The sequence below is a fragment of the Hipposideros armiger genome, unplaced genomic scaffold (genome assembly GCF_001890085.2).
Source record: "Hipposideros armiger isolate ML-2016 unplaced genomic scaffold, ASM189008v1 scaffold_609, whole genome shotgun sequence".
Taxonomy (NCBI): Eukaryota; Metazoa; Chordata; class Mammalia; order Chiroptera; family Hipposideridae; genus Hipposideros; species Hipposideros armiger.
In genome coordinates, this window is record NW_017731959.1 from 485364 (window position 1) to 500854 (window position 15491).

Consider the following 15491-nt stretch of genomic DNA (forward strand, 5'->3'; position numbering starts at 1 on the left):
CCGTTTTCTTACAACTCAGTATTCTTATACCTTACTGTTTTCATTTAACAGTACATCTCAGAGTTTGATCTACATTGACAATAGGTAGATCTGCCTCATTCTTTGCAACAGATGCTGAGTATTTCTACTGTTGGATGCCCCATAGTTTTTATTCAGCCAGCCCCTTTATTGATGCACATGAGTTGTTCCCAGTCTTTGATTATCACAGAACAAACAGAAAACTCTGGGATGAACATACGTCTTTGTGCAGATGGGATTGCCTATCCACACAATAAACTCATAGATGTCAACTTGATGGGTGGGATTTTTAATTTGGAAAGATATCATCAAATTGCACCCCCAGAGAAGTGTCCCAAATAATGGGGGCAGAGAAAGCAGCAGAATATGAGGGCAGAGAGTGAGGGGGGCAGGAAGCTGACACAGTGGAACTTGTAGGCCACTGTGAGGACTGTGGCTTTGACAAGAGAGACGAGGAGACTATGGGATTTTGAACAGTGGAGGGGTGTGACCTGCTTGTCTTCTAAAGGATCAGTCTGGCTGCTGTGTGAGCAGATTGAAGGGGGCAACAACAGAAGCAGGGGGACCGGACAGATTACTAAGGAATGCAGGCGAGAGATGGTGATGATAGCCTGAACCAGGGTGGTAGCAGTAGATGTAATGAGAAGTGGTTGGATTTGGGATATATTTTGAAGATAGAGTAGAAATGATTGGCTGATGGAGTAAATGGCAGAGAAAGAGAAGAGTCAAAGGTATCTCTCAGGTTTGGGGCCTAAGCAAATGGAAGGAGGGGAAGCAAAGTCTATATCACCTGGGGTCCCACTCCTGAGATGCTGGAAGTGAGGGCCTGGAGAGGCAGCAGCTGGTGGAGGGGAGGCATCTGGAACACCTCCATTTCCTAACAGAGACTTGATCTTAGACTGTTCGCGTGGTTTCAAAGGGGTACAGCTGAACTGCAGTGGGCCCAGCTAAAAGGCAAATGAGAATAGTGACTACCTCAAACCCAGTTCCCTGGCTGGGCCCACATTCCTCCTTTCTCTTTGCTTTCCCTCTCAGTGCATGGCTGCACACCTCTGTGCCCGATCATCTTAAAGTGTTTCTTAGTCATCCCCATATCTGGCCTTCACCCCATCTGTTGTTATTGCTAGATGCTAAAGAGGACAGTGGTGATTCTGTGTTGTCATGATATCAGGAGGGCTCTGAACCAGAAAGGGGCTGTCAGATTCTGACCGGCTGCAGTAGCTTATCAGGACATATCAAAGATCAGGAGAGGAAGATAAGATCAACAGATGAGACAACCATCATCTGAGGTCAACCACCTTTAGACTAAAGTCAGCACTCTCAAGCTCACTCCTGTGTCTCCCCATAGCCTGAGCAGCTTGTCCTGTATTCTACCCAGCCACACTGGACTCCTTTTTGTTCCTCCGACACAGTGAGCTTGTTCCCACCACAGGCCTTCGCTACTTGCTGTTCCTTCCATCTGGAATGCTCTTCACATGTCTGGCTCCTCCTCATCAGTTCAAATGTCCTTTCTCAGCCCAGGCCTTTGATGGCTCTCTCTAAAAAGAGCCCATGCCAGTCTGTCTCTAGATTTCCCTTTTTGCTTCCTTCCTTCACTTGAAATGACCTGGCTGGTTCATTTACTTGTTTACTGTCTGTCTTGCTCACTTATGTCCCCAGAATAAGGGCTCGGGGCATTTGAGGAATGGGAAGTGGTGTGATGGTGAAAGGTGTTGCATTGTGGAGATGAAGTCTACGTGCATAGTTGGTACAAATCAATCTGAAGCTTGACTTAGTTGAGTTAGACTTGAGATGTTGCACTGCCTGCTCCCATGATGTAGCTGTGTGAGGTCAATGCAGCCTTATGATTCTGTAAAACAGCTTAGTCTGAATTCCCTTTTCTACCCCTGTGATCCTAGAACCCCAGAACCAAGAATGCCCCAATACCAGAATTGGGCTGACAGAGTAAAAATAAAAGAGAGAAGGCAACAAGCACAGGTTCTGACCAACTCTTTGCTTGTATCATCAGCTAGCAAGCTCTGACAGGCACATCCAACTTTCATCTTTTCACTCCACCTATTCAAGTACCTATTATATGCGAGGGACTAGGCTAGGTTTTTTCTAGGAACAAACTTCAAGATAGTTACTTCCAGAAGAGCCCATCTTATCTAGACTCAATACTAGCACCCTTTGAGAAGAAGCGGGGTCACCCCAGGAGGCACTGCCCTTTTCCAAGCTGAAAGAGGGCTTATTGAGAGACTCCTGAAGCTTTGGAAGCTGTCTACGGCCCTGGAACCTGCTAGAAGAGAGGATTGTGCAGCTTTGTTCCTGACCTGAGAAGCAGCTCTGCATGGCTGGGGATGGTGATGGAGAAAAGAGGCCCCTCCCATAGCAATTTAAGATAATGTGAGCAGCTCTATCTGGCAATCTTTGCCTTTCCAGTAAGTTCTGTTGCTCAATCAAATGCAGACAGTAAAATTGCACAAATTAACTTGGTAGAGAACAAAAGGTTATTATGTTGCTTTCATCCCATGTATATCAAGCATCAAAACCACTTCCTGAGTGCCCATTTTAGGACAGGCACTGTGTGGGTTAGGGAGGGCCAGCCTACAGGAATGTAGAGAAATCAGTTGGGTACCAAGGTGGGGTGTGATGAGCTAAGGGAGAAGAGATCTTTTCTGCTGGAGAACTTGGGCTGAGGGTCACTCTTCCTGGGTCAGGGGAAAGAATAAGAGTCTCTGTTGGCAGGGTCAGGCAGCCAATGGCAAGACACACATTCCCTTAGGAGAGACAAAGTATCCTCTGTGAGTGTCCAAATCTTCATGTGTCAACCTCGAGATACCACCAGGGAGTGATGTGGACCCTATACAGGTTGGTGAGAGACCAACCGTTATAAGAGAGGGCGACTCAGACAGGACACAGCCCACGGGGAGAGGGAATGAGTCGGAAGAAAAATAATCCAACTTGCTCTGGCAGCAATGGGGACTTGGGATAGTCTGAGTTCAAGAAAACACATTTGTAAGAAGGGACCAGATGGGCCAACGGAAGCCAGGCAATATTCAAGATACTAACCAATTTCAGCTGGAGCCTCCTAGAAAGAGAATGGGAAATTGACCACGTCGGGGACCTTGAGAGAAAAGATGAGGGAAGAACAAAAGAAAGAGCAGAGGGAGCAGGAAGTAGATGCATGTGCAAAATTGTTTGAAATAACTATCTATGGAAAAAGAAACAGAATAGATTACTTGAAATTCAGCAGGAGGAGGAAGCCCCAAACAACAGTTATGATCTGGATTCTGGGAAAAATAAGTTTGGTGGGAACAGAATTTGGTGGAGGGACCCAGGGTCAAGCTTCCTTGTGAAGAGCTCAACTATTGACCTTCCTCTTCCTCTTTTGGAACACGTACTCTTCCAGGTATAAAAAAGTTTGTGAAAGTTGTTTGTGGGAGAAGAAAAGGTGGCCTAGTTGGACAAGGTTCCATCTGCTTCTGAGACATGACATATTTGAAGTCATCTGTCTGCCTGTAGAAAAAGGCTAGTCACCCAGCTTTGCTTGTGCTCAGGGAAGAGGCTGTTGGGATCACGACCCTAACAAGAGATGGGATAGAAGAAATGCATGTAGATAAGCTTATGAAGAGGGAGCAGAATTTGGGGTTTACTATCCAAGAGGAGGGGGAAGAGGTCATAGAAGCAGGAAAGGGGCCGGACAAGGCAATGGAGAGGTGATGCTGGTGAGGGCTGGGTGTAGGTGACAGAAGGAGGAAAACAAAAGGCGAGCTCAGTCCCAACTAGGCTCCCTGTTCACCTGGTTCTCAACTCTGAGATCCTCCAATTCGGGAATGAGTTGCACAGATGGACACTACTAATCCGTTACCAGTAACGGGTTAAGGACGTAAAGCTTTATTTCAAATGTCTACATTAATGATAAATTGAAGGAGATTAAAGGTGACTCTTTTTTAAAAAAAAATACTTTATTGGGGAACAGTGTGCTTTTCCAGGACCCATCAGCTCCAAGTCAAGTCATTGTTTTCAATCTAGTTGTGGAGGGCACAGCTCACTGGCCCATGTGGGAATCGAACCGGCAACCTTAGTGTTATGAGCCTGTGCTCTAACCACCTGAGCTAACCGGCTGCCCCTAAAGGTGACTCTCGATTGACAAAAATCTCACATATATATGCTTTCTTCAGGGGGAGAGAAGGGTTGATAAAGACTAATTGGAGCTTTAAGCAAACATAATCAGTCGGGAGAGCCTATGGGTGGAGCTAGAATATGTAATCAGGAGAACCCTCCACGCATAAACCCTACAGAAAGAACTCTGTTTATAATAAAGCTCTATGGTTCTAACTTCCTTTTCCTTTCTATAAATACCCCTCCATCTTGGCACACAGGGCAGAATGTGCACATACATGGCTTGCCATGTCTGCATACGCTGAGTTGCAATGCTTTTTCTCCCTCGAATAAATCCTTTTTGGTGAATTTGCCGGCAGCATACTGCGAATTGTGGTAGTTCTGGTGAAATTACTGGTTACATGTGGTGCAGAGGAAAACAAGCTGAGGTGTAGAGGAGTTAGAGTGATTTTCCCAGAGTCACATGACTGATCTGAGCCATGGCCAGGAATGTAATCCTGGTTACCTGGCTGAGGTCAGGCCCCTTCTGTTATCCCACCCAAACCTACATGTTTTCTTTGAATTGTTCAGCATGGAATTAAGAAATTGGGCCTCTGGGACTCACCTAGGGCTTAACCTGCTTTTCCCTTGGGCTTACTCAAATTCCCATTTTCATAGGTGGAGCTGAGAAAATTGTGTTCAAGCCCACTGACTTACGGAGAGCAAAGAAAAAGAAAACATACAAAGATAAAGAGAGAAAAAAGCCACAACCAGGCTGAGTAGAATTTGGAGAAATTCAGAGACAGTCTATAGCTTCCTCCCTCTTTATGATGAAGCAGACTGTTTCCTTCCCCAGTCTGTATAGCCATTCATTTATTATCAGATATTCATTGAGCACCTACTATGTGTCAGGCGCAGTTCTAGGTGCTGGGACACAATGATGAACAAGACAGATGATGTCACTGCCCTCACAAAGTGTCCTTTCTAGTGGGGACTTGGAGACCTCAGAACTTTCCCTGTGGGAGCTCCTGAGATATCAAAATTCTCAGGAGTCTATTTCTCTCTCTCTCTCTCTCTCTCTCTCTCTCTCTCTCTCTCTCTGTGTGTGGGGGGGGTGTGGGTGGGTGTGTGTGTGTGTCTCTCTCTCATAGGGTGGAAATGGAGAGGAGGAAGGTACTAAAGAAGTAATTTGGTTGGGAAGCTGGGAGGCTTTTCTCCATGACACGCAGGAAGCAGAATAGTACTAGGCTTGAAGGGTTAGCAATAATCACACGATGAAGCAAGGAGAGGAGATACAATGAAGGTAAAAATGGATTCACCCTGGTTTGGGGCTGGAATACCCATGATCTGAGAGGATTCTGACCTCATCCTTTCTTTCTTTGGGGCCTCAAGTCCCAAAGCCTGGAATTTCTCTTTAACTACACATCTTTTCTCACTGGTCTCCCTGCCAACGTCCTGGTCCTATGTGCCTTCGTGGGGCAGATCTGCCAGCCCCATCCTGCACCCGTCCACATCCTCCCCTACTCAGCCTGATGCTGGCAGACCTCCTCCTCCTCCTCCTCCTCCTCCTCCTCCTCCTCCTCCTGCTGCTGCCCTTCAAAATAATTGAGGCTGCATCTGGTTTCTTCTGGCCCTTGGGTCACATACTCTGTGCTCCCACTGGCTATAGCTTCTACAGTAGCATCTCCTGCAGCACATGGCTCCTGGAAGGCATCAGCATCGAGCTACCCGGGAGTGGCCTTCCCTGTGCAGTACAAGCTGTCCCACCAGCCTGTGTATAAGAGTGATTTCTGCCCTTGTCTCCTGAATCTTGTTCTTTGGTCACTGTAGCATTGTGATCATTTTCCAACGCTTACCAACCAACAACATGATGAGTGATGCCCAAGGCCACCGGGTCTATAAGAGCTTCACCCAAGAACAGCTAGATGTGGTGCTTCCTGTGCTGCTGGAGCTGTGCCTTGTCCTCTTCTTCACCCCCACAGCAGTCACCATCTTCTGCTACTGGCGCTTTGTGTGTATCGTGCTCTCCTGGTCCCAAGTGGGGACCTACAAACACTGGAGAACTGCGGGCCTGGCCACTGTGACCCTCTTCAATTTCCTGGTCAGTTTTGGGCCCTACAATGTGTCTCATGTGGTGGGTTATTCCAGAGAAGTCAAAGCTGGTGGGCGTGCTCGGTGTTGCTCAGTGCTCTCAGTGCTTACACTCACCTTTTGATTTTTCTAGTTTTCCTCCTCAGCTGTCCACAAAACCTTTGATAAAAGACGACAGAGGCTGCAGAGCTCAGGTGCCTTACAGTCAGGGTGCTGGAAAAGAGCTGGAGAGCCGGCTGCAGAGAGAAAAAATGGGAGCCTCGTTAGGTATGGCCAATGCCATCTTCATAGGAGGCTAAAATTTGCCAGCTTGGTGTTACTTTTTTCATGGAAAAGGGCTCAAAAAGGGGAACAATGAAACAGAATTGCTGGGAGTTCTCCTGTGCCCAGTTTAAGACGCAGAGAAGAGCAGTGAGCATCTCAAATCCAACTCATCCATTTGGGTGAATGATTTCACGTTATTTCCCTGTAGTTTATGACATTGCCTTATTTGTGGTTGGTACTGCTTCGTGGTAAACCACAAGCCCTGTTATCCTGGACTATCAGTCATGGAATTCTGTATCTTTCCCACTCAGTATCTACTAAATGGTAGCATTCACTATCTACCATAGAGCTCTTTGCTCTATCATTGGCTCTGATTCAGGAAGGGAGTGGTGGTTCCACATGCTGGGTCTGAATATCCAGCATACGCAAGAGCCTGAAGAGTCAGATAGAATCCTGCATGTGTGCCTGAAAGACCAGCATCCCAATCAAAGGAGTTGCTGGCTCAGGTCTACAAAACATGCAAGATAAGCAGTCCGTGAGAGAAGAGTCAGTGCTGGTGTGAAGAAACTTCAGTCAGGGTATTTTTTAGTAGTTCTGTCCTGTTTCCAATCCTCAGCATTGGGTATTTGTGTCTTCTTTTTTCCTTGATAGTCTTGCCAGAGGTCTGATAATTTGTCGTTTCAAAAAACCCAAGATCTTCTCTGTCATTTATCTTTGTTTTCTATTTCATTCATATCTAATTTTATCTTATTGTTTCCTTCCTCCTACTTTATCAAGTCTTTTCAGTTGTTCCTTTTGTAACTTTTTAAAGTTGGATGCTCATTAATTTCTTGCCTTTCTTCTTTGCTAAGATAAGTAATAAGGCTATAAATTTCCCTCTATGAGCAATTTTAGTGAGATGTTATAAGTTTTGATTTGCAGAATTTTCATTTTGAGTTCTAAATTGGCTCTAATTTCCATATAATTTTTTTTTCCATGAACCTGAGTTTAGAAATATTTCTTAATTTTCAATCATATGGATTTTTCTTGATCCTTTTGTTATTTCTTCTAACTAAATTAAACTGCAGTCCAAGAATATTGTTCAAATGGTACCAGTCCTTTGAAATTTGTTGAAAATTGTTTTTTGGCCTAGAATATAGTCAAACGAATGTTCCAGGTGTGATAAGAATATACATTCTGCAATTGTTAGGTGCCATGTTCTTTCTATGTGCCTGAGATCAAACTTGTTAATTTCAAATATGATGTTCACATCTTTATAACCTTTATTTATTTTGTCTATTTGATCTTTCAGTTACATGGAGTGATGAGTTACATGCTATTCTATGATGGTAACTTTGTCTATTTCTCCTTGTACTTCTATCTCCCTGGCTGCTTGAACTTTTCATCATTGCTTTTGTCTTAAAAATCTATTTTGTCTGATATTTAACACCAACTTTTTTTTCTTTTTTTGTTTGTTTGTTTTGTTTTTTGTTTTAGCTGAGCCATCCTGCTACCTGTTGGCAGCTCAACGGCTGCTCAGCTTAGGCTGGACTCGAACCGCTGTTGCTCAGAGCTCAAACTCTTGAGCAAGCTCTTAACCAACTGAGCCACTCGGCCGGCCCTTTTTTTTTCTTTTTTTGGTTAGTACTTGGCGTAGTACATTTTTGTTCACCCTTTTACATTCAAACTTTCTATAGTCTTATGTTTTAGATGTGTCTTTTATAAGCAGTATATACAGTGGTTAATTTTTTTGTAATCTGGTCTGACAATTTGACAATATTTGTCTTTTAACTATTTTATTCTTTTTTATTTATATAATAATAATAATTTCCAATTTATTTCAATTTATTTCTGCCATCTTATTTTTTAAACACTTTAATTGAAGTATACACACAAACTGAAATATACGTGCATACTATGCTTGACCAAATAACAATTATACTGGTCAGATTAACTATCACAGTGAACACATTCATTTAAGGAAAAAGCAAAACATCTACCATCTTATTTTGCTTTTGATTTTCCTCACCTTTTTTTTTTTTAATCTTATTGGGGAACAGTGTGTTTTTCCAGGACCCAACAGCTCCAAGTCATGTAGTTGTTGTTTCAGTCTAGTTGGGGAGGGCGTTTTTCCAGGACCCACCACAATTTTTGCTTTTGATTTTTGATTTTCCTCACCTTTTTTTTTTTAAATCTTATTGGGGAACAGTGTGTTTTTCCAGGACCCAACAGCTCCAAGTCATGTAGTTGTTGTTTCAGTCTAGTTGGGGAGGGCGTTTTTCCAGGACCCACCACAATTTTCCTCACCTTTTAACATTTCTTTTTTCTCATAGATTTCTGGTCAAGATGGCAGAATAGTTAAACACTGGGCTAGCATCTTCTCATGACCACATCAAAATTACAACTAAACTACAGAACAACCATCACTGAGAATCACCTGAAGACTAGCTAAACACAAGTCCAATATAACAGAAGTTCTGTATCACTAAGGATATACAGAACAAGCCACATCAAGACTGGTAGGAGCGTCAGAGACACAGAACGGGCTGGTCCCACACACACGTGTGACAGTTAAAAATCTCAAGGGATATCTTGGTGGTGGGAGTCTCCCTGAGGAGCGAGGGGTCCCAGCCCCACACCAGGCTCCCAGGTTCCAGTGCCAGGAGGAGAAATCCTCACAACTTCTGGTTTGAAAACCAGCAGAGATTGTGGCTGAGTGAGACGGAAGGCAGCTGGAATCCCAGGCATTTATCTTAAAGAACCTACTCACAGACTTACTTGCTGACAGACTCACTTGCTCTGAGCTCCATCACTGGGGCAGCAGCTCAAAAGGCACTAGGGACATACAGAAAGAAACTGAATTATCTGGTTTCAGGGCAAGACCTGGAGGACCAGCTTTCTCCCAGGCAGAAGTGCTGGCAGAAGCCATTGTCCCTTTGTTGAGCCCTCCCCCACCCAGTGTGCAGACGCAGGTGGCCACCATATCTGAGTCTCCATGAACCTAGCTAACACCATGTGTCCCACCACAGTGATTCTCTGAGACCCTGTCCCACCCAAGTTGTGGGCCCACCCAAGCCACTTCCAGTGGCTTTTCCATACAAACAGCCAATCTTGGCTCATGCTATGGACTTTCCTGAAATCTCTCAAAGGTTCACAAACCCAAAACAAGCAACATCTGGCCACAGCATGCCCCATACCTCTTGCTGAGCAGCCCCAAGCCTGGCATTGGCAGCAGCTGGCCTTGGTTCTAGACTTGGTCTCTTGCAGACACCTCCAGGCCCAGTGCAGGAAGGAGCCATCTACAGATTGCTTTATAGCTCATTCCAGGTGGCCCCAAGCAGGTCACAAGCTTTGGATGAATGTAGCCTGTGGCAAGGCCCCTCCCAGGAGGTCCCAAAGCCAACACACTTGGTAGCTGGCTTCTGACCAAGCCCAAGCACCACTCAGCCATCTCCTTGGACGACACATCCAAAGGTAAGACTGAGGCACCAGACCCTGCTAACGTGAATCCTGCTCCATAAGGTCAGCCCCTGCACAACAGCTCCTCTACTGTAGTCACAGCCAGGCCTCACAACCCAAGGGTCAATCCCTCCCACTGACATGCCAACAGTAACCAAGACTCAACTACAACAGGAGGTCACACACAACCCACAAAAGGGACATACCTGCAGCACCCAGCTCAGATGACCAGGGAGACTGCACCATGAGGCCTCATAGGACATCTACTATATAAGGCCACTCTATTAAGACTGGGAGACATGGCAGCTCTACCTAATACATAGAAACAAACACAAGGAGGCAGCAAAAATTGAGAAACAAAGAAACATGTCCCAAATGAAATAACAGAACAAAGATCCAGAAAAAGAACTAAACAAAATGGAGACAAGCAATCTACCAGATGCAGAGTTCAAAACACTGATTATAAAGATGCTCAATTATCTCAGGGAGAACTTCAACAAAGAGATAGGAAACACAAAAATGGAGATAAAAAACATCAAAAAAGAATCAGTCATATGAGTAAATGAAGAATACAATAACTAAATAAAGAATACATTAGAGGGAATCAACAGTAGGTTAGATGAAACAGAGGATCAAATCAGTGATTTAGAAGATAAGGTAGCAGAAAACACCCAATCAGAACAGCAAAAAAGAAAAAAACATTTTGAAAAATGAGGATAGCTTCAGAGGTCCCTGAGACAACATCAAGCATACAAACATTTGCATCATAGGGGTACCAGAAGGAGAAGAGAAAGCAAGGAATTGCAAACCTGTTTGAAGGACGAATGATGGAAAACTTCCCTAAGCTGGTGAAGGAAGAAGACATACAAGCCCAGAAAGTTCAGAGAGTCCCAAACAATATGAACCCAAAGAGGCTCACACCAAGACACATCATAATTAAAATGCCAAAAGTTAAAGACAAAGAGAATCTTAAAAGCAGCAAGGAAAAAAAAAAGCAGTTAGTTACCTACAAGGGTGCTCTCATAAGACTGTCAGCTGATTTCTCAATAGAAACTTTGCAGGCCAGAAGAGACTGGCACAAAATATTCAACGTGATAAAAAGCAAGGAGCTACAGTGAAGATTACTCTACCCAGCAAAACTATCATTTAGATTCAAAGGACAAATAAAGAGCTTCCCAGACAAGAAAAAAGCTAAAGGATTTCATCACCATCAAACAAGTATTACAAGTCCTAAAATTTATATGGAGCCATAAAAGACCCCAAATAGCCATGGCAATCTTGAGAAATAAGAACAAAGAAATCCAAAACACATGAAGGGACATGTGTATCCATATGTTCAATGAAGCATCATTTACAATGGCCAAGATACGGTGTCCATCAATGGATGAATGGATAAAGAAGATGTGGTACATATATACAATGGAATATTACTTAGCTATAAAAAAGAATGAAATTTTGCCATCTGTGACAACATGCATGAACCTAAAGGGTGTTGTGCTGAGTGGAGTGAGTCAGACAGAGAAAGACAAATGCCATATGATTTCACTTGTATGTATAATCTAAAGAACAAAATAAATGAACAAACAAAACAGAAACAAACTTATAAATACAAAGAACATTTTGATGGTTGCCAGATTGGGTGGAGAGGGGAGGTTAGGGAGATAGGTGAAAAAGAGGAAGGGTTTAAGAAGTACAAGTTAGTAGTTATAAAACAGTCATGAGGATGTCAAGTTTAGCATAAGGAATATAGTCAATAATATTGTAATAACTATGTATGGTGTCAGATGGGTATTAGATTTATCAGGGTGATCACTTTGGAGGTTATATAAATGTCTAATCACTATGTTGTATACCTGAAACTAATATATTATCATATTCAACTGTAATTAAAAAATAAAAAATTTTTAAATATATGTATATGTCTTTTTGCTCTCCTCTTACCTTCTTTTGGGATTAAGTTTTTTTATATTTCTTTTCATTTCTCATATTCATTTCTCATATCAATGACTTGAAAATTGTATGCTCTGTTTTTATTATTTTAGTGGTTATTTTAGACATTTTAATATGTTAGGCATTCCTTGATTGGTTCCTCCCACCCTTTCTTCCTTCTTCCCTTAAAAAAAACACACATAAAGGAAAAACCAACCCAGATGGTATCTAACTACAAGCCTGGACAATTAAGTTCGTGAACTCATCCTAGAAAAAGTACATACCTCCTTGCTGAATATCACTACGGTCACCTTCGAAGTACTCCCCTTGGAAAGCTATGCACTGATGCCAGTGCCTAGTCCACCCACTCTTCAAAGCAATTTTGGAACTCTTTTTCTGGAATGGCCATCAGAGCTGTCGTCATATTACCCTTGATGTCCTGAATGTCATCAAAGTATCTTCCTTTCAATATTTCCTTTATCTTCGGATAAAGAGAGAAGTCATTGCAGACCAAATCAGGTGAGTGGGGAGGGTGTTCCAATACAGTTATTTGTTTACTGGCTAAAAACTCCCTCACAGACAGTGCCGTGTGAGCTGGTGCATTGTCGTGATGCAAGAGCCATGAATTGTTGGCAAAAAGTTCAGGTCGTCTAACTTTTTCACGCAGCCTTTTCAGCACTTCCAAATAGTAAACTTGGTGACCTGTTTGTCCAGTTGGTACAAATTCATAATGAATAATCCCTCTGATACAAAAAAGGTTAGCAACATTGTTGCAACAAAGTTCACAAACTTAATTGTCAGACCTCCTATGTGAATCCTGCAGAACAGTTTTCAAAGTGTGTTGAAGATTCCTAGGGGAGTAGGAGAGAGAGTAGAAACCCTTTCAGGGGTCTGTGAGTTCAAAACTATTTTCATAATGATATTAAGATGCTAATTGCTTTGTTTCACTCACATTCTCTCACAAATGAATGCACAGTGGAGTTTTTCAGAAGCTACCTGACGTGTGATAGCACAACAGATTGAATGCAGAGTAGATATGAGAATACATATCTGCCTTCTATTAAGCCAGACATTAAAGAGATTTGGAAAAATGTAAAATGATGCCACTCTTCTCACTAGTTTTTTTGAAATATAGTTATTTTCATTAAAATATATTGTTCATATTAACATGTTATGACTTTGATTGTTATTTTAAATAAATTAATACATATTTTTAAATTTTTTGTTTTAACTTCTAATATGATAAATATCAAAATCTCAATATCTATAACGTACATAAACATAAAAAAGCTCTTTGGGGCCCTCAGTAAATTTTAAGAGTATAAAGTGGCCCTAAGATCAGTAAATTTGATAGTTGCCGATCTAGTGAGATGATAAGTTGTGCTTATTCTGTTGGATGCAATTGTACACGTATAAAACATTTTCCACCTGGTATATAAGCGTTTCATGATTCAAAATTTTGTATTTATAGCTTAATGCTGTTTAAACTTCCAGGGATGTGAGTTTAAAGTCTGCCTGGTCAAATGCAAAGCTTTTTGATGTATTAAGTATCACATAAAAACCGGAACTATTGCACCATGAGATAAAGAAAAACAAAACCGGTGCAGATGGACAAGATATAATTGCTCTGCTCAGGTCAGTATGTTCATCACGTTATGCTAGTCAGGGTTCTTGTTCCAAAGATTATTTGAACTGGAGTTTTTCTTCTTGTTTTATGGGACAGGATTGTTTCACCTACATTTAGGTGGTGGTATGTTGATCCAAACTCTAGGTAGGATTTCTGAGCTTAGAAATTGTATGAACTGAAGGAGGGGGAAAGCTCAATATTAATTATATTTGCTCTATGTCATCCTGATAAAAACTGTACATTTGATTCTTATCAGCAAAGATTAAAGGAAGCTTTGTCAGGGCAAAAGTTATGAACACACCCAGTGTGCTTTATTTTGGAAGGGGAGTTTCACAAAGCCCCAGCGAAAACCCCGTTTTTGCTGCTAGAATACTTGATAACATCTAGTTCGGATAATCCAGTTCAATTCGACTGTCGTATCTGCTGGTAAATAAGTGGTCCCTGGAACATTGTGTTAAGGGAAAAAGAGGAAGCTTTGAGGATACCATTAACAAAGTTCCCTCAGCTCCCTCTGATTTTCAGGTTAATGGTGGGAGGGTAAACTTCCACTGGAAGGGACTCAGACTTCAAGTCAGGTCACTTGGTTTATGTCAACTTCCATGAGAGCTTTCTCCTTAAGCTGGGCTCCAGATGCCACACCTCCAGTCAGCACTTCAGGATCTTCGAATGCATGCCTTTTTGACAACAACAAGTTGCTAATTGTCTGTAGTGTGTGTTACATTAAACAAGTATTGTTTGGCAAAGACAAAATTATATTAAACATGCATTTTCTTTTTTTTTTTTTTAAGATTTTTATTGGGGAATTGGGGGAGGGGAACAGACAAGTTGCTGTCCTTTTGTTCTTCAGTCTAGTTGTGGAGGACGTTGCTTCACTGGCCCAAGTTGGCACCATCATTGCGCTCTTCCTGGGCAAGGCAGATCAGTCGCCGGCCTCTGGACAGCCGCTCACTGCGGCTGCTGGCCGCTCACGCTGGCTGCTGGCTACATACGGTACCCATGTCAACCCACTGCAGCAGGGGACTGCAGCCTATGCCGTCGCCGGTGACTCACGGCAGCCCAGCTCCAGGTTGAGCTGTTGTTCAGCATCTCAGCTGTAGAGGGCAGTGTCACTGGCCCTCATATGTGGGATCCGAACCGGGGCCTTCTGGCATCCCAAGTCAGTTCTTAACCAATGCGCCACTCAGCCGGCCCTAAACATGCATTTTCAATCCACCCACTCCATCATACTTGCAAAATACCCCCTGAGATTCTAACCAGCTCACTTCACAGAGTCTCTGACCCCACCCCCACTTGGGTGGTGAACGGATGGCTTACAGAAAGTCTACTAAGAACCCAGCTCTGCCATTTACAATACCACTCCCATGAGGGAGCCCCACTACTGGGATAAGGTGCAAAGTGATAAGAGGGAGGCACGGAAGGCAGAACTGGTTGGTGCACTTAAAAAGTACAGTTTTATCACAATTTGCTCTGCAATCCATTTTCCAAGATATGCCAGCAATCAGAAGTGGGCATGTGTTGCTTTGGTCTTCTTGACAGCACCCCGCCCACCCCTGTGTGATGTGGTTTGGTGAACATGACCTCACTCCCCACTTCATGTTCCAGGAATAGATGTGTGACCCAGAACCGGGGCCATCAGCCTAGTTCCCCTTTGACCACAGTGATGGTTCACACACGGGCATGTGACTCAATCCAGGCCAAGGACGGCTAGCCCAATCCTTCCCTTCTAACCCTTTAGAAGAAAGGACCTCTCTTCTACTGGACTGAACCTGAGCCACTTTGAGGAGAGAGGCTGAAGCCAGCTTGAAGGAAGGCAGAACTGCAAAACATCAAGTCCAGGAATTTGATGTCCCTTCAGAGCAGATATACTCTGGGCTTTCCAGAGCTGAAAACCAAAAATCCTCCCTTTTTCAGCTAAAACCAGTTTGAACTGTGTTTTCAGTCACTTACAGCCAAGAGATATGTTGATATATTGTTTCACAAGCTATCACAGTTGCATCAAGTTTTTCTCCATTATTTTTAAAATTTGGATTAAAACTTGAAG

At 43.0% G+C, this 15491-nt stretch overlaps 1 pseudogene; it reads left to right on the forward strand.

The window, feature by feature from the left end:
- Positions 1-5398: 5398 nt before the first annotated feature.
- Positions 5399-15243, forward strand: LOC109372007 (free fatty acid receptor 2-like; annotated as a pseudogene).
- The last annotated feature ends 248 nt before the right edge of the window (positions 15244-15491 follow it).